The following is a 23,520-nucleotide window of genomic DNA, read 5'->3' as shown; positions in this document are numbered from 1 at the left end:
TGGGGCAATTATACATTCTCAATACTGTTTGCACTTACTCAAGTTTTAGGGTAGACATACTGCGTTGTTTCCACTCATTGCATGCATGGCCTGCAACTTTCTGCTGAAATCCTGTTGTTGTTTTTTAATATCACAAGTGTTCTAGATTTTGGTCCCACTTTAGTTGCCCTGTAGTGCAAGAGTGCATCTCCAGGTAGCAATAATGTGGCACCTTTGAGGAAGTATCACAGAACAGACAAGCAAAAAGGAATGATGTGCGGATGCTATTATTGCATGGATGACATATTGCAGAATACGCCTGCAAAAAACAGGCAGCCTTCCTTGCTTACGCCCACGTCACAAGCTACAAGGATGGTGATGAGGATAGCTTACCTGGCAGGGTTGTTGTAAGTTTGAAGGAAAGAAAGAAAACAAACAAACAAACGAAATGCCGCTTTGTATCACTGAAATGCTATTTAAACGATTTATTATAAGTTTCACTTTACATCAAGCAACATAATACATGAGGAGTGTAATGGCACTTTTCATATTTAATAAATAAGAACATCAGTGCATTTTGAAGCTGTCTGCTGCTGTCAACTGAAATTTCCTGCCTGCCCCCATGAAAGCAGAATGAGAACCCCCTGGAGTCTTGCTGCAAAATGTAGGTCAGGCTCACCTCAGAGTACTCCAAGCCTTGTTCATAGCTAATGCAGCTTTTGCAAAATTAAAGAGAAATGACAGGCAAGAAGTTCTTGGTAAGTGGCACAGACGGAGACCACTACAATAGTGGGTATATCTGGTAACCATTAAATAGTGGGTATATCTGATAATGAAGTAGTAGCGAAAGTATGGGAAAATGAGTCAATAGATTTTTAAGCTTGTGTGCCAATGCAGCAACAACTTATGTGTGTGGGGCTCCCTAGTCTGAAGTGTGTTGTCCATTTCTTTCAATGCCAGAAGCAGATCTGGGTTTGCCTCCAATTGCCCCATGGACTTGCTCCTGGCAAAGAAACCATAGAATCATAGAGTTGGAAGAGACCACAAGGGCCATCCAGTCCAACCCCGTGCCAAGCAGGAAACACCATCAAAGCATTCCTGACAGATGGCTGTCAAGCCTCTGCTTAGACCTCCAAAGAAGGAGACTCCACCACACTCCTTGGCAGCAAATTCCACTGTCGAACAGCTCTTACTGTCAGGAAGTTCTTCCTAATGTTTAGGTGGGATCTTCTTTCTTGTAGTTTGAATCCATTGCTCCGTGTCCGCTTCTTTGGAGCAGCAGAAAGCAACCTTTCTCCCTCCTCTAGATGACATCCTTTTATATATTTGAACATGGCTAATGAGTGGGACAACTCGTGTCTCCACACAGAACACTTATTTCATCATCAATGCCTGCTGGTATCTGCACTATACCCTACCCTCCAACATTTCTCCAATGAAAATAGGGACACCCTATTCCATATTTCTGATGGAAATAGGGACATCTTAAGGAAAAGCGGGACATTCCAGGATCAAATCAGAAACTGGGACGACTTCTGTAAATCCAGGACTGTACCTGGAAAATAGGGACACTTGGAGGGTCAAAGCAGTGTCATATTACCACATTTTTTAAAAAGTATTTTTATTAAAGGTTTCTTGATTTACAAAAGTATGTGCAATGTCTCTCTCTCATATATTTTACATGCATCATTTTTACAGATCAGTTTCATTTGTTGAGACATTGGGAAGAAAAAGGGGGAGAGAGGTGGACAGGGGTGGGAGGATGGGTGGGGGTGGGGTCGGATGATGATGTTTCTATTTTACTTAATATATGTAGGGTTTGATGTCAGCATTGCTTGTGCAGGTTCTCTTTTGTTCGCCTGTGTTCCATTGGTGGTGAGAGAGGTTGGGGTTGGCGTAGGGTGTGGTTGTTCATTTGTGATTGGCTGTGGTGGTCTTTGTTTCGGGTCAGGTTAGCCATATTGATCTGTATGCTGCTGGTAGATTTTTGTCATTGTCTTGTTGGGCTGTGTGTGTGTGTGTGATAAAGGGGACCCATACCGGGGTGAAGGCGTCTTATTCTATTTGTCCCCGTGTCAGTTTCAGCTTATTGGTTAGTTTTTCTAGTAAGGCTGTTTCCCATACTATTTGGTACCATTGGTCCATGCTTACTCCTGACAGGTCTCTCCAGTGTCTGGTTTTGATGTTTCTGGTTGCTGAAAGTAGGTGGGTTATGAGTTCTTTGTGGTGTAAGTGGGCATTATTGTCTTGGAAGATGTTTAGTAAGGCCAATTCTGGGGTGATTTCTACCACTTTAAACCGTTGTGGTTTCCCAATAAGAATCTGTAACTTGTTAAGGGTTCTGAGAGTTGTTAGGAGGCCACTATTCCCCTCACAGTGCGACAGTTCCCAGAGTTCCCTTGGAAGAGAAACTGACTGTTAAACCATCAACTGTAGTTCTGCGAGGGAACTAGGAGTCTCCTAACAACTCTCAGCACCCTCAGCAAGCTACAATTCCCACAATCCTTTGGCTGTTTAAAGTGGTTTGATATTGCTTCTCAAGTTGTCACCATGAGATAAAAGCCATGTAGGAGCAGTTTGCCACCCATGGTGGTTGGAATAACACTTCAGTGACGCAGCCACATGGGTGGAGGCCAACTGTGTGGGCCTTTCTCATCAAATGGGCCTCCTCTTCTCTTGACAGGGTGCCAGTTTTGTTGTCAGGAGGACCCATGTGGTTGGTCCCCATATATCTATATCTGGGTCAGTCGAACCTTGCCCCAATCACTAATATAAACTCTAGGGCAGGGGCAGATCATCCTTTTCAGTCTGAGGGCTGCATTCTCTCATGAGAAACCTCCTGGAGGACATAGGCCAGTGGTGGGGAGATCCAGAGGCTAAGGCTGGAGAAGCGGTGTCTCGTTTCACCACTTGAGGAGAAATGGGAAGTGCTGCTTAGTCCTGCTACTGCCACTGCCTCTTGCTCTGCCGCTGTTGTGTACCCTGCCCCATCCACCCCTGGTGGCCCCATTTTGCTCAAAATGGCCGCGATCTTGCAAAAAAAGAAAAGGAAAAAAAAGACACTGATGTTGGTGGTGCTTCTCCAGCTCTTATGGAGGTGGTGGGGCAGGCAGGGGCATGCCGTCTGGGGGGCTTCTGCTGCCTGAAGCAGTGGCCTCATCTGCCTCATGGCTGGGCCTGCTCTGTTTCCAGCTATGTAGGTCAGAGGTTTCCCCCCACCCACCCACTCCTCATCCAACCAAGGAAGCAAGAGGCGACTTCCGGCGGCGACGCCATTGCGGGTGGTCGTGGGCTGCTTCGGCTGCGAAGCGCCCAGTCCATCCCGGGGGTTTGGAGTCCCGCTACTGCAAAGCGGGGCTCCGGTGGGGTGCGGGAAGAGCGTCCCGCACCCTGGGCTCCCCGGCTGTGCCCGTTGTGGCTCCGAACCCTTCCCTCGCTCCCCCTGTAAAGGGGGAGTGGGGGTGAAGGGACGACGGAGCCGGGCTATAGGGGACATGCCCCAACCGGGATGTAAATGCGGCGGCAAAGCCTGTGATGAGCGTCTAAGTTCTACCTGTCTTTTGTGAATTGAAAGAACCCGGTGGTTGTGAGTATTATTGACTTTGATTGACTTTTATATCTTTGGAACGATCCGGGGGGAAGAGGAAAAGGAGCCTGCTTCCCTCCCTTCGGGAGAGAAAGAAAATAACCAGTTTGAGTGACTGCTGCTACAACAATGGATACAAAGTGTTTGGAATTTGAAAACTGAGACTGCTGAGATTTCCCTTTGGGGATTAAGTGGGCAGAAAATATCTCCTTTTAAAGTTTTGATCTTTACACTCTGGCTTCAGAAAAAATGGCGATGGGAAATTTGGACTGACGTGGGAAACGTGGGAAATAATTGAAACAAAGGAAGGAAGAGACAGGAACTGAAATTTGACACCCACCCTATCCTCCAAAATGCTGGACTTTGTGCTCGAACTTGTTTTGAACTCTGGTCTAAAGGAGGAAGAAATGTTTGCTGTCTTGAGGCTGGAACTGCTTAATCGGAAACTGCAAGTTTTGAGTGGGATTATAAATAAAAAGAACTTACTTCCCACAGAGGAGGCTTTTCAAAAGTTTTACACAATGGAAGAAAACCTTGGCAGAGAGTTAGGAGGGGTACTTGAAGGATGGTCTGAAATGGCTGGGCGACTCCGGGAAAAGGAACCGTTTTCTGGGGGTGGCAGCCCCGGAACGGGAAAATTTACAATATCCAGACCCCGAGGTGGGAGCTCGGGGGCATGGGACATGGAATTAAGATATTTACATGAAGAAGAAGTATGGTACAAAGAAACGGAGGAGCCTAGAAATGGTGTGATGTGTACCCTGAAACTTGATGCAAGGTCTGTTGTGAATACTGCCTGGATCTGTGGACATTTGGTAAAAGAAGACATCTCAAGGATTGGTTCCGGCGAAAGACAGAGAAAGACAATGGACAGAGGGGGGGTGGGATGAAGTACTAAATGTAAAATGCAAATGGTCTGTTATGGTATCTGAAATCGGAGAGTGAAGCTTGTTAATTATAAGTTTATTTTGAATAAGTAAGGGGATATTGGATTTTAAGTTAAAGCAGCATGATAATGGACAGAAGAAATAAGTTTAGTTTTTATAAGAATATTTTGTCAAGATTTACGATATAATAGGATGATGAAGATAATTGTGTTATCTTTAATCTGAGTTAAAAAAAATTTATAGAGAAAAGGTGTTAAGAAAGTAAATATGGATTTAAAACCGAAGGTGAAGAGGCAGGGGAAGTCAAACGTCAAGATTCGGAAATAGAAATTTTTTTTTGCTAGGTATATAAACAAGAAGAAGAATCCTGGCATTATGTGTATTTGTAATTGTTTTGTATTTGTAGGTGTGGGTCTGGGTTTGTGTTGTATTATGAAAATGCTAATAAATTCTTCTAAAAAAAAAAGCAAGAGGCATCATCACAGTTCATACACACATTACAGTGACGCAAGAACAATCAAGGAGGGCAAGGGAAGTCACCTGGGGAGAAGAGGCATGGCCTAGGTTTAGGGGTGTGGCCTGGGTTTAGGGGTGTGGCCTGGTAACAGCCACATGGGCTGCCTAGATAGGTTCACCACCCCTGCTTTAAAGAAACAATTGGAAGGTGAAAAATGAATGTGCATTGATTTGGTTGGGTATGTTTATCATGGGGAGCTTGCCTTCAGAGTCATTTACCTTTCCAAAAGCACAGCACCAGCCAATGAGGTCTATTTGTTACCTAGGACATTTCTAGCGCCTAGTATTCCGATTTTATGGCTGCCTCTTTGCAGCAATGCAGCACAAGTTTTCGTTGCATCATCCGATTGCTTCTAAGCAACGACGTGAAGTGGATGTATGAACAGTTCAGAAATGATATGATTGCTCACTGAAGTTATATTAACAGTACTTTGATTCTGCATTGACTGCTAAGAACAAATTTCAAGGATTTCAGTGTATTGACCTTCCTGGGTCAATAGGAGTGTGGGATAGCTTCTATTGGGTGAGAAAACGTGCCAGTCTCTCCCCCACCCCAGAGCCTTGTCTTTCTGTATTACTTGATTTGCCCTCACAGAACATTTCCCTTCTGGCTCCCAGCCATTTCGAACGGAGATGTCACCTATCTCCCGTCTCATGGTACAACACTTGCTCATGGATCTTAATTACAAGTGCTCTGTTCTCACCGCAGGGTTAATGATGGTTTTTGAGGGGTGTTGGGTGAGTTAAGTCATTTCCATTTCAAAAAGTGAGAAGTTACTGACCGAGGGCAGCTGCATAGAAACACCCTGCTTACAATTCTCTTGAGCCAAGAAATTTCACGGAATGTATATTGCAGTATCTAGTAGTTTGACAGTCAACCACTTTGACATGAAAAGGAAAATAAGCCACCTCGACTAGTTTGTTCTGGGTATAAGGTTTCCTGTGCATGCACACTTCTTCAGGTATACTGAAACAAAAGTCACCAGACCCTTATATTATGTTTCAGTATATCTGAGGAAGTGTGCATGCACACGAAAGCTTATACCCAGAACAAACTTGGTTTGCAATTCTGGGCTGCATCAATAGGAGTATAGCGTCTAGATCAAGGGAAGTAATAGTACCACTATATTCTGCTCTGGTCAGACCTCACCTGGAATACTGTGTCCAGTTCTGGGCAGCACAGTTCAAGAAGGATACTGACAAGCTGGAACGTGTCCAGAAGAGGGCAACCAAAATGGTCAAAGGCCTGGAAACAATGCCTTATGAGTAACGGCTTAGGGAGCTGGGTATGTTTAGCCTGGAGAAGAGAAGGTTAACATGATAGCCATGTTCAAATATATAAAAGGATGTCATATAGAGGAGGGTGAAAGATTGTTTTCTGCTGCTCCAGAGAAGCGGACACGGAGCAATGGATTCAAACTACAAGAAAGAAGATTCCACCTAAACATTAGGAAGAACTTCCTGACAGTGAGAGCTGTTCGGCAGTGGAATTTGCTACCAAGGAGTGTGGTGGAGTCTCCTTCTTTGGAGGTCTTTAAGCAAAGGCTTGAGAGCCATCTGTCAGGAATGCTTTGATGGTGTTTCCTGCTTGGCAGGGGGTTGGACTGGATGGCCCTTGTGGTCTCTTCCAACTCTATGATTCTATGATTCTATGGTCTCTAAGGTGCTACTGGACAATTTTTTAATTTATTCAAATGCTAAGTGTTATTAGTGTTGCTATTATTAATAATTCAATATAGTAATAATGAACCCCTGATCTGAGTGTGGATCCTTAGGTAGCAAGAATCAACTCCACTGACAAATGTACCCAAGAAATGTTGTATTATTTCTCCATCCATTCACAGATTTTTAAATGCCTATTTCTTTCTCTCCCTTTATTTTCTCCCCTTTGTTTTCTCTTTGTTGTTGTTGATAACTATAATTATATAATATCTTGATCAGAAATGTTTCTTATTTGCTGTGTCGTTTTCCAGACTGAGATTACATAAATGCCACATACTGTCAAATTGTCAAGACTGAATAGAAATCATTTTTTTTAAAGGAAAAACAGCAACACCCAAACACTTGGAGGAGGTTTCGAGAGGTCTGCGGGAAACCCCAACATTTGCAGAAGTACAAAATTCACAACGGGGAGAGGGAACCCTCCCCTGAAAACAGCACTGGGTGGAGCATGCCCAGTGAGCATGGAATAATGGGACTATACTGAAGGAGAGGCCATAAGAACTGATAGAAGTGGTGAATGGAAGGGAAGAGGACATGGTTTATTGGCTGGTGCCCTGAGCAGGAGTATTGCATGCTGCAACGTTTTGCTGCAAGCCCCACGTATTAGTAGTCGTAATATCTAGATGCTTTTCTATAGACCCTCAGCAGGAACAGGAGAGGAGGAGCAGCCAGAAAGAACAGCAGGGCAGGCAAAACTTTTGCCATCACTTCCTGCTTTGATTTCCTGCTCTTCCCACTGATTTACAGCACCTTACTTTGACTTCTGGGTGGAGTGGGGAGTAAAAAACAAAAAGGCAAAGAAAGAAACAGAAAGTTGGGTTGACATGCTGACTCTAATCTGGGCTAAGGATTACTGGGCTAGGGAGGGGAGTGTCAGGGTTCAAGTTTTTATTTTCCTTTGCTGGTTAGTGGGCAGGAATTGAAGTAGTAGCAGTTTTATCTGTTTAGCTATAAGCCATCGCTTGGGGTGGGGTGGGGGAGAAGAGTTGAGCCACAAATTTGGCTCTTAATATCCCTGCAACCAATACAAACAGAGAAACACGCCAAGTAACATGATTTTCCTTGTCCAACAATGAAAAACGCACAAAATCACTTGATGTCACTAGTGGGGGGATATAGTTTAATATTTCTATATTGTATGGAATGCTAATGTTTATGTGTCGTCCCCCCCCCCCTTTTCTATTCCATTTCTAATGTATATATGTAAATAATGTTATACGATGCAAGTTGCTTGGTAGAATGAGAGACTGAGATTGGCAAGACCCATCGAACTCAGGCTTACTGGTACTAATTAGACAGGTATAGGCAGCGCTTTTTTCTTTAAAAAAATGTTTAGGGGTAATCTCATTTTCCTACTCATATTGAAATACTGCCTCTCAACGAGGCCAAGGTTAGATCCACAAAATGTTTAGGGGTATGCGTACCCCCAGAAAAAAAAGCACTGGGTATAATTTATTTTATTTATTTCATTTTCTTAATCCCACGCATGCTGTTGCCAAAGGCGAGTCAGATAGCAAGCCACCTAACTAAACTGCATGCAGCAGATCAATATCCTCACCTAACAGCTTCAAGTAGCTTTAATTATGCTGAGTGCTTGATGAACAAGTATCACTTCTTCCTCCAAACTGGTCTTGTGAAGAGTGGGAAATAAGAGTTCACAGTTGTGTGTATTGCAGCAACAGTAAACGATATACTGAGTAGAAACGTCTTGCAAACAAGGCTTAAGAAACTAACTCTTCTTATGCATCTGCAGAGAACAGACTCTCCTATAGAAGTAATAATAATAATAATAATAATAATTATTATTATTATTATTATTTATACCCCGCCCATCTGGCTGGATTTCCCCAGCCACTCTGGGCGGCTTCCAACAAAAAATCAAATACATTAAAATATCACACATTAAAAGCTTCCCTAAACTGGGCAGTTTATATATCTCCAATTGCAGTACTTACTAGGTGCAGAATCCACTTTCTCCTCACACCACAGATGGATGGGTCCTTAGCTAGTTAAATATAGTGCTGTATAATCAATACCATTCAATTACAGGTACGCACATTTGGTATATATTAAGGGTTGAAGGCAAGTGTTGGACAAGTGGAATGACGTCTGTTTGCGGGAACTTAAGAGCTCTTCCTTCTCTTCCCTCTCTCTGTGTCAGTGGCATAGGAAGGGTGGGGCGTAGGGGGTGGTTCGCCCCGGGTTCCAGGGGAGGGGGGGTTGACACTCTCTGGCCCCTCCTGCCACTCCCCCACCGTCCGGCACCCCGTCCATGCTTCTTTACGGACGGACGGGGCAGCCCCACGAGGTGCCGCTCGCTCGCCGGCTCGTGGGGCTGCCCCGTCCATAAAGCAGCACGGCCGGGCAGCCCCACAAGCCGCCGCTCGCTTGCCAGCTCGCTTGCCCGCTTGCTGTGGGAGCAGCAGCACCTCCCCGGATGCACTACGCCCAGGGGGGGTGCCTCCACTCCTCCATCCCGGGCAGCGAAGAGGATTCCTCCGCCACTGCTCTCTGCATACCTCTAGCACCTAAGGGAATCTGCTGTGGCGTTCTCTCAAGTCCCTAAAGCAGATTTAGAGATGGTGGAGTATATGGGAAAGGGGGAGAGTTTCCACTGTGTATCATATATGTTTCTTTTGGTCAATGGTCAGTGGAAAAGGTTCCACCAATCCCCCATCCATACTTACGGGACCGCCTCTCCTGGTATGCCCCACAGAGGACCTTAAGGTCCACAAATAACAATAGTTTAAGGGTCCCGGGCCCAAAAGAAGCCAGATTATTCTCCACAAGGTCCAGGGCTTTTTCGGTGTTGGCTCCGACCTGGTGGAATACTCTGTCCCACGAGACTAGGGCCCTGCGGGACCTGACCTACTTCCACAGGGCCTGTAAAACAGAGTTATTCCGCCTGGCCTTTAATCTAGCCTGATCCCCTATTCCTTTTTCCCTTCCCTTTTTTCTGAAGAAACCCTTCTGGGTCCCTACATTAAAATTCCTCCCTGGTCTCCCTACTGGCCTAGCATGACTAACCTGGCCAGTTAGCCCTGGGGATCCCACTGATGTCTGTTTTTATGCTGTTTTTTTAAAGTTGTTTTAATCATTGTCTTATATTTGTTGTTAGCCGCCCTGAGCCCGGTCTTTGGATTGGGAAGGGAGGGGTAGAAATAAATTATTATTATTATTATTATTATTATTATTATTGTTATTGTTATTGTTATTGTTATTATCCCTTCTGCCACCTCATGTACCACCTCAACTGCTGTTCTAGAGGATTCTAACCCCAAGCATCTAGGGCAGGGGACTGGAGGAAAACAGGGAAACAGTGAAAATAGTCTCCCACCTTCCACCTTTGGAGCCAACCAAAAGTTTGGGTTCCTTTTTTTCCAAAAAGTATGATTTTAGGATTTCGCTACATTATAAATTCCCTGTTCTGCAACAATAAAAATACCTTTCGGCGTGCAAGTTGCTTTGTTAGAACTTTCCATCACCTCCAGCATTTTCAGAGAATTCCAGTTATAATTAGTATTTTTGTCGACTCCAGTAGTGATTGAACTATATAACGATGACGAGAATAACGTCGCCATGAAACAATTAACAAATTCCAATGTCAGTAAAGGAGGAAACACACTCAATAATGAAACAGCAACTGATAACTTCATCACCAGTCACAAGCAAGTTTGGGCTGGTTTGTTGTTTTAATGGCAAAACTTTATTGATTACTGCAGACGACCTGGGATATTGCCAATTATGAGTTATGGATTTACATTGTTCCCCCTCCTCACAATAAACATTATTGAATAAAGCTATATATTGCATTATTAATAAATCAATGTAATAAATTAAATATTACATTTTTACAGCACTGTAAATAAATTATGTGGATATATATCTTCACTTCCTTTATCGTTCTAAAAATAAAATAAAAATTAACCCATTGTTCTAGGAATCTGTTGTCTTCTTTTCCCCTCTAATGAAGTATGCAAGTTTTGTTATATTATTATATTCCAAAACTTTCCCAGCCATTCTAGAATTGATGGCACTGAACTCTTCTTCCACACTTTAGTAATAATTATTTTTTACTGCTGCCACCAAATTGGAGACCATTGCCCGATCTGTCTCTGAAACCAAGCCTTGAAAATAACTCTGTAATGGTATTTTAGGTGCATTTGGTAATAAATTCCCGGTCATTTCTACAATAAAATTATGGATAGTTGAATAATGACAAACCCTACTAACACATGCAATCACTAGCACACAGTGGGTTAGTAGAGTTGAACAATGTTCCTTCTGCAGCTCTGGAGTCAATTAACAGTCAGTGAGTGAGAGTGAAGGTTGGCTGGGATTATCAGAGGTGCAGGTGGTCTTATGTTCCTGTTAATGTCCTGCATTGGGGCATGCAGGGCACCAAAGGAAACGTGGACCGGGACACACACCAAATGCCAATCCCTCTACATGCGGATATCTGACTTGTGAATGGGCCATGTCATTAGTAACACATCACACTTCTCTGTATACATTTGAATTAAAATACTTAAAAAAACAATAATCCAGCCACCTGAATCAGTCCCAGTGTTCCTTCACAATAGGAAGGAACTGAGTCAGCTCATCATTTGTCATGAGAAGAGGAACCAACCCCCCACGGCAGGTTGCCAGGAACAGACAAGACAAGGAAAAGCCCTTACCATCTGTGTTTATTCAATATTCACAGAGAGAGGCTTGGGAATGTGGCCTCTCGGAATAATGGTGTTGCTCCAAGTGAGTCTCCACCCCCTCCCTCTCTCCCATTATGCGTCATCGCAACATGTGCCCTCTGCCTCTGAGCTCTCTGCTCTCCTACTTTCAGTGCCTGCCGGGTTCTGGGAGGAGGAGTCTGGAATGCTTTCTAAAGACAATGAGTCCTTCAGCTGTCTCTCCTCCTCCTCCTCCTCCTCCTCCTCCTCCTCCTCCTCCTCCTCCTCCTCTCCCATTATTTCCCAGCTTTCCCCTCATCTGCCTCTGAGTTGTGACCTTCCTCAACCCCTGTTGTAATTCTGTCTCCTTCTTCTCTGGAAGGGTCAGGCTGGGGAGGTGGTCTCCGCCATTCCTCCTCTGCCCAGTCCCTGACACGACACATGGACTGGTTGGACACAGAGGAATGGTGGGAAGAACCAACTAAGGGAAGAAGGCTCAGATCCTGGGGAGTGGTGGTGGGACCAGAATGAGTGGTCAGAGGGAGAACACTGGAAGAGGGAAGCTGTTGGAAGCTAAAGATGTAACAGGGCTTAGTGAGATGGGAGAGTCCGTGGCAGAGAGAACAGAATCAGAGCCAGAAGCTGAAGCAGGCAGGTGGAGAGGAGAGAAGTTAAGAGGCAGGGAGGTGTCAGGCTGGTGAAGAGTCACAGGTGTCTCCCTCTCCAGTGGGACAGCTCCCTCCCCCCGTCTTCCAGAACCAGAAGAGGCATGAAAGGGAGAGCTCGGATTCACACAGGCTCAGTCTCCAATTGATTGGGGAAGATCCCTGGGGGAGGGGACTTAGCTGGCTGTGGGGAGGCAGGGGCTTTCAGTCTCAGCACCTGGATCCATGGGGCAAGACCTACTGCTGTGCTCATTAGGCCTGACACTCCACCAAACCTGTGCAGATCATGTTCTTGCTGACAGAGTGTCAACTCCTACTTGCACGCTGTGTTTTACTGCAGGCTTGTTCCTGTCACCATTCCATCTAGCTCAGTATTGTACACAGGGTCTGGAGGTGGCTTTCAGGTGAGAGTCTTTGCCAGTCAGATCTGGAGATGTTGAGGTCTGAACCTGAGGACCGTTTGCAAGCAGAGCATGTGCCGACCACTGAACCTCAGCTCTTCCCAAACACCAGCAATTGTGTGATTGACCTACTTTGCATTGTTTCAGGTGACTGGTGAAGACCTGACTTTGAAAAGGCCTTTGGTTGAATGATATTTTGCTGGCTTGGAATGGTTTAGTGTTTAGACAGCTGTTCTGTACTTCCATTTCCCCCCTCCTGTGTGGGCATGAAAATTGATTTTCGTTGTTCATGTTTATATTTTGATTTTGCGATTGGGTCTAATTTGGGGTGGCTGTCTGTTTTTATACTTCGGATCTGTTGGCTGTCTTGCATTCCTTTGGGAATATAGGCAGGGCAGAATTTTGTAAAAAATAAAATAAAATAAAATAAAATAAACGTGATCCTTGTAACTGGGTCTACTGTTTTACTTGGATTCATTGGCTTAAGGTAAAATAAATTAATATGCCAGCAGGCAGATCTCTCCTTCAGTCTACAAATGTTGACAGTGACATATGTACAAAGATCCATTGGAGTTTACGATAAGACATTTTCTGCCGCTTGGCTTTACTGAGGCATGGGAAAGCACACAGGGAAGGTAAATGCCAGAAACAAAATCTATGTTTACATTTCTGATAGGAAGCAGATTCTCTCTTGTGAGAGAGCTTGAATATGGCATGTGGTTTTCATCTGAATGCTATTACCGATGGCACCCACAGAAGCAGCAAACTGCATTGTTCTGGAAATCAAAGGGAAGGGAACCTCACTGAGTATACTGGAAGATGAGCATAGACTTTATAATTATAAATTTCAGAGTTGAAAGGAACTCCGAGGGTCATCTAGTCCAACCCCCTGCAATGCTGGGATCTTAACTAAGGTGTCTGTTATAGATGACCATCCAAACTCTGCTTCAAAACATCCAAAGAAGGAGAGTCCACAACTTCCAGAGGGAGTCCATACTGTTGAATGCTTCTTAACACCTGAAAGTTCTTACTGATGTTTAGTTGAAACCTCTTTTATTGTAACTTAAAGCCATTGGTTCGGGTCTTACATGCTGGAGCAGAAGAAAACAAACTTGTTCCATGTTCCATGTGACAGCCCTTGAGCTATCTGAATATATCTCCTCTTTCCCATGTTAAACATACTGTTATGTACTGAGCTGAATCCTAGAACAGTAGGATCCAGAATGCAGCAGTCTGATTGGTCCACAGGAGCCACCCAATCCAGCTCCAGGTGGAAGCTAATCAGCGACCTGATTGGCCTGCAGGAGCAGCCAATCAGGCTCCTGGATGAAGTGAATCAGCAACCTGATTGGCCTGCAGGAGCAGCCAATCAGGCTTCTGGAGGAAGTGAATACGCAACCTGATTGGCCTACAGGAGCAGCCCAGAATTAACCAATCATGCGGGGCCCATTGTGTAAATAATTTATATATAGCAGACATTTTGGGGAAAGTTTCATTCATTGCTACTACGAGCTGAATAAAGAGCATGAAATTCACACTCGACTGAGTATATATCACGTACCCAACTCTCTCAAACCGTTCCTTGTAAGCCTTGATTTCCAGACCCCTTGGATCATCTTGGTTACTGTCCTCTGCACCGGTTTCCTTTCACCCAGAATTTGACACAATACTCCAGGTGTGGTCTGACCAAGGCAGAAGAGAGTGGTACTATTACTTCTCTTGAGCAGGAACTATACCATATTTTTCTGTGTATAACATGTCCCCATTTTTGGGGACTCCAAATTAAGAAAATGGGGGGAGATTGCGAAGAGTTGTTAAGCTTTTTTTGGGGGGGGGGGATTGCCGAAAATCGCTCACCCACCAGACAACCGCAGACAATATCACATGTTGCCAAAGCCACCAATCGTTTGACAGGTCGCCACCAGTACCCGCCAATTGCCCGCTGCACCAGCAGCCAATTGATAACAGTCCTTGCCACAGTCACAAATCACCCGCCCGAGTGCCAATGACTATCTCCTGCTTGCGGCAGCAACCAATCGCCCGTCCCCACAGTGCACTATCCATGTATAAGACGATCCCCGACTTTCAACACAATTTTTTTTTACAAGAATCCTGCCTTATAGATGGAAAAATACGGTACTTCCATTTCATTAGCTTTTTTTGCTGCAGCATCATACTGTGGACTCATGTTAAGCTTGTGGTCTGCTAAAACCCCTAGATTCTTTTCACATGTACTACTGGCAAGCCATTTTAAATTTGTGCAGCAGCTGGTTCTTCCTGCGTAAGTGCAGAACCTTACATTTGTTGCCCCTGGGTGTATACTGAATGGGTAGATAACAAAGTAGAAGGGGGCTTGTGCCTCTTTAATAGTTGGTCCCTCTTCTGCACAACTACTAAAGGTGCACGAGCCCATCCAGTTTTGCATCTGCCCCCCCCCCCAAGTTGCACATGCAGATATTTCAACTCAGCATGTCTTTGGCAGTACTTTTATACCTATAAGAAATTGCCATTTCCAATCTGTTGGAAAAGAGAGGCAGGTGCTGTTTTTGGGGTTTTTTCATTGCCGGTAGGGATGGAAGGATCTGTCAGTTTCAGATCTCCAGGCTTCTAATTTTCCCAGTCTCAAGTTCAGTTCTCCACATTTCTGCAGCCATGTGCAATTATATTTTTTTTCATAAAATACTTTGGATAAATGCACATTTTTGCAAACAGTTCCTCCTAATACTTGGCAATTATGTGTGTTATTTTGACTCATGTATATTCATATTTCTGTGCACTTTCCCAATATATATAATATATATGCATCTTTCTGTTTCCTCCTTCCAAAAGCATGCCAAGCCAGCTTCGCTATCAGGCCTGATGATGGTGATGCAGTATAAAGAAAAGGACAGCCTTAGGTGGGGGGGGGCATATGAGGTGAGGGGGTCAAAGTGCTAGAGAAGGAACAGAGTTCTCCCAGAACCTCCTTTGCCTGGAAAAGGTTGCACTTTTCAAGTGCTTTTACAGCTCCATGTCCAAGTAACATCTTTGGCTGACATTGGAGAAACAGCAGAAATAATAATAATAATAATAATAATAATAATAATAATAAGTTATACCCTGCCCATCTGGCTGAGTTTCCCCAGCCACTCTGGGTAGTTCCCAATCGAGTATTAAAACAATACAGCATTAAATATTAAAAACTTCCCTGATCAAGCATACACAAAAAGCAGTGTTTCCAAAGAAAGAAACAATAACTTCCTAGACAGGCCATGTGGTATGGAGTGATGTCACCTATGATTATTTCCCTAAGGTCAGGAGGTTTCCTTATTCCTTGTTCAAGGCACACTCTCTCGGTGAGGCTGAGTCACATCACATGGAAGGAATCTCAAACGCTGGCAAGATATGAATTAGCTGCAAAGGAAAATGCTCCCGAAATAACAAGGAGTAATTTGACTGTGTCGTGGGTGCTGGAAGAAGCCATAGATGGCCTCCTCTTAACCACTCAGTGGGGCAATGCGGATTGGTCTACAGGGGTACCCAATACGTCACCCTTCAGATGTTATTGGACTACAACTCCCATCAGCCCCGGCCAACAGTGTTGCATAAGGCGTTCGAAAACCGACTTTGAGCTCCCCTCTCTGGGTGCTTCCAGTTAATGGGCAAGCAGCACCCACTGATTTTCATTGTTGAAATGCCATCCCACTTCTGATCTGGAACTGCAGCCCATGCCAGTTTCTTGTTCGCCGACAGCCTCCTGCTACACCCCTCGCTACATGCTCCTGACGGTGCTCTGATATTCTGTTTTATTTGGGGCAAGATGGCTGCCGAGAGGGCATAGCAAAACAACATGGCTGCCATTGCACGCATGGAATAACACAAAATTAGAGAAAGAGCAAAATCCTCACAGCTCCCTCTGGGATTGCCCCCCCCCCACCTCACACAAAGGCTGTCGCTGTCTAGTAACAATGAGGAGTGATACCAGGAATAATAAACAAGGTCACCCCACACTTTCTCACATGTACACACATACTCATCGCAAACATAGAGACTGCAGACACACATGCTTCCTTCTCTCTCACACATACCACACAGACTCATACATCTCTCCTTTCCCCTCTTCCCAAGTATATCCTCTTTTTCACAGACCACATATACCTCGCACCGTGGCAATCTCCCTGCTGTCTCTCCCCTCACCCTCTAGGTAAACAGCAGCGACTCATTTGTTGAGAGGTCAGGTGAGCAGCACAGACAGTCCACTAGTGATACTAAACAATATCTTGGTTGTGATTGGTTGGAATGTGAAATAGATCATTTCTGATGACTCTGGATCTCCCTGCCTAGCAAACTTCACCTTCCTTCCCTCCACCGGCCCATTAAGGCTTCCTACTTTAGGCAGGTGTTTGGCCTGCTGAATTGTTGAACATTTTTAATGTCCTTGAAATATTGCTGTTGCCTCTCATATCCTCTTACAGCTTTAGTTTGTAGCTTTCCTGTACTTTATTGTTTTAATGGTTGTTCCAAGGGAACTCAGACATTTTAAAAGAGAGGTGGGGTATAAATATGGGCACAGCCAGGATTTATGGGGGGCAGGCTTCATGTTAAGGGGGCAGAACCTCAGTTAGTTATTTTTATGATTTACTTGATTTAGGGGGGACAGCTGTCGCCTCTGCTCCCCTTGGCTATGCCCATGGGCATAAAGTCCCTCCCCCAAAATAAATAAGCAAACATTTGACCTTCTCAAAGACATCCAAATACTTAGAGGTATACAGTCTGCCAATATTTCCCTTATGACAGCTGTTACAAAACAGTAAACTAGATCTATACTTTGGAACCATACTGTTGAAACAGTCCATATTGCCATAACCACCCATATTGTCATAGCACCCGCAGCTCAAGATGGTTTGCTGCCCTGACGTGGGACTGCAAAGTCAAAACACATTTAGTGACCATGGCAGAAAATCCCACAAGTGCATTTCCTCATCCCTGCCAGTAAAAAAACCCCACACAATACTAAGTTAAGTAACAATCCGTTGCCCTTTCATGACACCTAAAACCTGCTGCCTGAGGGAGCCGCCTCCCTCTGCCTAATGACAGGGCTAGCATTAGGTTTTAGCAGTTTTCAATAAATATTTGAGGAGCCCTCTCACTCTAGTCTAGCCTTCCAAAACCTGGTGCCACGCAGATTCTTTGGACTACAACTCCGACCAGTTCCAGCCAGGCTGGTTGTGCTGATGCAAGTTTTAGTCTGGAGCATCTTGAGGACACTGGGTTGGGGATCTAGATAGTATGTCTTCTCAAGGTATTCAGTGTTTCATCATGACCTTTACTCGCACTCACACTGGTATTGCTCATGTCTTCCTTTATTTTGACTTTAAGCTTACTGAGAGGTCAAGTAAGTTGAAAAAAGTTTTATCCACAGTTTGACGCTGTGTATGAAGCTTGTGCTGTTCATAAATCTCATTCATCCCTGGCATCGTGGAGCCATTGAGTTATCAAGTTCATTCCGACTGAGGGCGGCAGTTAAATAATGAGACAGTTTCATTGCCTGCATTGTTCAGAATTATTGCCGCCTTTTGGACCTCTTCCTGCTGGCTTTCCTAAGCAAACCCAACTCCTGCATGATATACTTATAGTCGTTAGGAGCATTCAGAGTTAGGTTTACATTTCTAGGTGCATTTGGCTGCTCCATCGTTCAGAAATTGTCACCTTCGCTTAACCGGCCTTGCTGCGCGTAATGGTAAGCCTGAATTGAACAAACGGTATTCAAATTGAGTGTAAACATGAGTCTCGAAGGGATATGTGAAATAGGTAGTTTAAATATATGCCTACGGTTTAGGGATGCTTAAAAGAAATGGTTCAAGCAAGGGGAAACACACACACACACACACAAGATGTATTGCAGAAAAAATACCTGTCAGAGCTTCACAAGTATTTCTTAGGTTTACTGCAAATGTGTTCAGGATTAAATATTCATGCAACTAAATGACACAGTTCTGTTGCAGATAATTCAGAGGGAATTTGAAAAAGAGTATTAGGCAAAGGTCACACAGGAAGCCTGCTTTAAACCTCAAACAGAAATCTAGATCTGAGAGCCGATTCAGAGGCACTGTAGATGACTGTGGTATAGTCCTGTTCAGGACTGTAATGGTTTGGAGTGTCGAACTAGAACCTGGCACAACAGGCTTCGAATCCCCACTCAGCTATGAAGCTCATTGGGTGACCTTGAGCTCCTAACTCTTCAGAGCTGATTTTGAGGACATGTGGGGCTGGAGAGGAAGAGGAAGTTCATAAGCTTTGAAAAACACACACACCCTTTATAATATATTTAAATGATTAGTTGAATAATAATAAAAAATCTTCCAGCCATTCAGAAACTGTAATAGTTTGGAGCATTAGAAACTCATCCCCCAGAATTTAAAAATGGAAACAGAAACTTGAGGAACAAAACATTTCTGCAGCAAAGGGAAAGAAATTTAGAAAGGAGTTGTTACCACAAGCTATGAATGCCCCCACCCTCTACAGCAGATATTCCCAAAAGGAATCGGTTTTCCTAATTTCCCCACATGGTTTTGTATGCCCATGTCAAAATCATGAGGAACCCGAGCTGCTTCTTGCATGCTGATTTAACCCTTTCAAAAGTTGGAAGCTTATACCCATGCAAACACAACTTTTGTCAAAGATAACTTATTTCCAAAGATTTAAAAGACAAACTACTTGCTGTAACTTTGATTTTTAAAGGGAAGGTTTTTCTGTGGAATAATGATTATATAACTTGACTGATGCCCCTTTCCTTTCAGTCTAGCAACATATGGCTTGGCTTTAGGGAGAACCATTCCCCGAGATGCCCACACTCCCGAAATCTTCCCTTCAGTCAGAGACGGGGAACTTGTGGCCCTCCAGATGTTGACAGAGTACAACTCCCATCATCCTCGACCCCCATCCATGCTGGCTGGGGCTGAGTCCAACAACATCTGGAGGGCAGCAAGCCCTCCCCTACTGCTGCCTCGGATGGAAAAAGAGCAACAACGGGGTGTGTGCTGCTGCTTTGAAGAGACCTAGTCTTTCACAACATGCCACTGTCAATTAAAGCCGCATTAAGATCTTTGAGCAGGATGCAATCAAGTGAACTGCCTTTAAAAAAATGGGCCCTGGATTGCCAAGAGAAACACCGTTGTTTACGAAAAGCTCTTCCTACAACCCCACGGCTCAGCAGCGCACAGCATTCAGGCAGACACACCGCCAAACATGAAAGCAACACACATTCTGCAGCTCCAGATGCTCATATTTGTGCAGTAAACACAACAGATGCACAAAAGACGACACAATGTCAGGCTTATGCATTGTGTACGCGCTGACGAGTTCAAATGAGACGATTCACAAATCCCAACAAAGAGGAACCCGTTTATAAATACTATTCTGCATATCTCCCCCCCCTCCAGGTTTTGCTGCTTTCCTGGTCCCTCCATGGGAAAGTTTCTCTGACTCTTGGGTAAGCAGCTCTGCTCCATGCCATTCCTTCAGAGACCTCCACCAAATCCTCTCTCTCTCTCTCTTACGAAACACATGAAAAGCCTCTAGTGCAAACGCTGCTCCTCTGGGAATTCCTCACAGAAAGTCATGCAAACAAGCCTTTTTTCTCCTCCCCAACCCCCCCACTCCTGCACTTACCGCCTGTCAAGTCTCAGCACCTCTGTTTCGGGCTGTGTGGAGTGAGAACTTCATATGATAGCTCCTCTGCATTTACCAGAAAGAAAGAAGTTTGGATGCTTGTCCTTTAAGTGTCTCTAAACATGGTTTGCATAGCTGGATAGCGGCTTATCTCTGCTTTTCTGCTTTCGCTTCCATACATGGATCTGTTCCCAACAGTAACTCCAAGCTGTCGAAAAGAAGCTATCTGGCAGCTTTAGGCTTCATCCGACACGTAAACGATATAGATATATATATAATTTTAAAAGCGCTAACCCTTTCTCTCCGTCACCTTTTGCGAGCTTTAGCCCGTGCCACAAAGCCTCCCCTTTTTGCCTTTACCCTCTTCCCAAATCAACTGGAAGACAACATATTCCTTTTTGTGGCTTGCTGGAACAAATCATTTGAGACTAGTATATGCAACCATGAAAAATTGATGCTTAGGCTCAATCTCTAGTGTATCTCCCGACCGTTTGGCTGCTTCTTTTCAAAATATTTGTACAGTAATCGTCAAGACCCACTAAGTATACATGGAAAAGAAATACGCCCCCCTCCCGCACACACACGAACACACCACACACACACACACCACACACTCCCTTCCCTTTCAAAAGGTTCCCAGCGGTTCATCTCTAAGAATACCTTTCCCCCCACTTTAAAAAGGAATACTTTCCTTAGAGGTCAAGGGTTTTGTTTCTTAGGTCACTTGGAACGGTTTCAAGACAATATACATCATGTCTGCAAGGATGGGAGGTTAAGAGTCGCATTTTTGTGGAGAGGCAAGAACACAGAAAGGAAGGGGAGCCAAGCAGATCCCAGATTAGTAAAAATCCTGGTTTAGGAGGAGGAGGCGCTGCTGCTGTCATTACTACTGGGCTAGGGAGGGGCGAAATCTGTCAATTTCAGTTTCTCTCGCTTTCTCATTTTCCCATTCTTCAGTTCATTTCTCTACATATCTGCATCAGTTTGCATGTTTTTAAGTCCTCGTGAAAATTCATTAGCATTTCGGAACAGATTTCTCACAATATACATATGTTTGCCATTTTGCTGAATGTATATATTTTTGCAACGCGGTGCTCCCTAGTATAATGGATCTGCCTACATTATTTTCGGGGAGGGGAATGTGCATTCCCCCCCCTTTACATTAGTGCATTTATTCTCACACACATTACTTGGCCGGAGAATGCCCTGCAAAATTCAGAGAAGTGCAAATTGTTGCGGTCACCTTGCATATTGTTTCAGGAAGTGCAAATGTGTACAGTCGCCTCTAAACATGAAATGAATTGAATTCTTGCCCCATTCCTGTACAGAACTCATGCATGCCAGTTTAGCACCCCCCCCACCACATTTCACATGGCTCCTATCTCAAAGACTATGGTAATTTAACAATACAAATGAAAGCTCTACATGTAAAGGCATTTGAAACAGCAGACAGACAAAGGGAATCACTACAAACCAACAAGGAATAAGGGGAGGCAGGAATTCAGCATAGCTGCACAGCTTGTGACCTGGCACATTAACCACAGCCACTCAGCTGTATATTTGGGCCTGCCAAATGCTCGATAAGCTAACCTGCTTTATTTTTGCCATCTCTGGCCAGTGTAGGGCTGGCCAAGTGTCCTGCTTCAAAGAGCACAATGCTTCAGCTGCCGGACCAGTTTTAAGGTCCTGCTACTTGCACATAAGTATCTGAACAATACTGGACCAGGTTATCTGAAGACACAGGTGGTGCTGTGGTCTAAACCACTGAGTCTCTTGGGCTTGTTGATCGTAAGGTCAGCAGTTGAATCCGCGCCATGGGGTGAGCTCCCGTTGCTCTGTCCCAGCTTCTGCCAACCTAGCAGTTCAAAAGCACGCTAGTGAAAGTAGATAAATAGGTACCGCTGCGGCGGGAAGGTAAATGGCATTTCTGTGCATTCTGGCTTCCATCAAAGTGTCCCGTTGCACCAGAAGCGGTTCAGTCATGCTGGCCACATGACCTGGAAAAACTGCCTGCTCCCTCAGCCTCAAAGTGAGATGAGCGCCACACCCCATAGTCAAATTTGACTGGATTTAACCGTCCAGGGGTCCTTTACCCCTTCCCCTATTACCCCATCTGAAGAAAAGGGTAGCTCTGGCACTGTGAGGGGGACATTCCTCAGTGGCAAAGCCCATCTTCTGCATAACAGCCCCTGTTTCAGTTCCAAGAAGCTCCAGGATACGATAGCAGGTGATGGGAAAGACCTCTGCTGAAGACTTTTGAGAGTTGCTGCCAGTGGGCTAGACGGACAGTGGCTCTCTCCTCGGCATCATGCTTCCTTGCAAAAGTTTGCTGCGCCCAGAGAAGCATATTTCATAATACAAAGCCTTAGCCCCTCCATGCCACATCCAGCAGGCTTTCAGATCTCAGGTCTTTTAGTTCAGTCAGCCCACACTACCTCCACCTTGTGCTCTTTATATATTTATTACTAACTTAATGCATAGCCTTCCAATTAGCTCTCTGGAGCCCATTATATGGCTGCCCTGAGGGGGCCTGGTGCTCTTTGCTGCCTAAGGCATGCCTGCACCTATCCTTTCAGATCTCCCCCAGCAATAAAGCACTTCTCTTCCATACTGTCCATACAGCCAGCTTGTTTGCAGAGTCACCTACACCCGTTATATTCCCGAACGGCAGCTTCCTATGACCGATGGTCAGAAACTGATCTCTGCCCCGTGTGGCAAGCCACAGAACTGCAGCCTCCCTGCAAAGAACTTTCTGCCAGAACTGCTGGCCTGTATCCTGTGAGGGAAACCACAACCTCCCAGTGAAGATCTGCACACAGGCTATCTATCGACTTCTCCCAGACAGAAAGGAATCTAAGAAGGCTCAGGGCTGGGTCTCAATCATTAGGCAGAGTGGCCAATGGAAGGGGGCAGCAGTACCCACTGGCTGTTCCTCCTGAGCCCCCAAAGGTGCTAAACTGCCAAAGAGTAAGCCAGTAGTAAATCACGCCGTTCAAAGTTAACTCTTTATTAGCAAAACACAATCTGGCACAGACTTGGCTGAGTTTCAGTCCTAATGAGCTAGCAGTTCATGCCCTGTAGGACCTTTTCCATGAAATCAGTTGCCGTGACTAAAAGTCTCCACCTCCCTGTCTATGTCTCCTACTCTCCAGGGCTTCTTGCAAGCAATCAGAGTCTGTGCCTACCGCAGCCTGCCTCTGCTCTGCCCATTTCATGCCTCTTCTGGTTCTGGGAGAACAGGATGGAGGGGAGCTTGTTACAGCAGGAGGGGGAGACATCTGTGACTCTTCAGCAGCCGGACTCATCTCTACCCTTGGCCTTCCACTCGCCTGCCACAACTTCTGCCTCTGCTTCTGGACTTATCTCTGCCACCAAATCTCCCAGCTCACCAAGCCTTGCTACCTCTTCCCAGTCTTTTCCCTCTGCCCACTCATCATTGTCCCACCA

At 44.9% G+C, this 23,520-nt stretch overlaps 1 protein-coding gene across 9 annotated transcripts in view; it reads right to left on the bottom strand.

Annotated features, from left to right (window-relative positions):
• SLC8A1 (solute carrier family 8 member A1) overlaps positions 1–20,313 on the bottom strand; it is a 304,578-nt gene extending 284,265 nt beyond the window's left edge. For 7 of the 9 annotated variants that reach the window (XM_033144997.1, XM_033144999.1, XM_033145005.1 and 4 more), the window contains exon 1: positions 20,074–20,313. The gene's annotated coding sequence lies outside the window, so the exon portion shown is untranslated. The remainder of the gene's footprint in view (positions 1–20,073) is intronic. The other 2 variants (XM_033145006.1, XM_033145007.1) reach the window with 1 other exon arrangement.
• Between the last annotated feature and the right edge of the window lie 3,207 nt (positions 20,314–23,520).

This window comes from Lacerta agilis, chromosome 3 (assembly GCF_009819535.1).
Source record: "Lacerta agilis isolate rLacAgi1 chromosome 3, rLacAgi1.pri, whole genome shotgun sequence".
In the NCBI taxonomy this organism is placed as follows: Eukaryota; Metazoa; Chordata; class Lepidosauria; order Squamata; family Lacertidae; genus Lacerta; species Lacerta agilis.
Note: the sequence above shows the minus strand (reverse complement) of the source record. Positions and strands in the feature narration are given on the sequence as shown.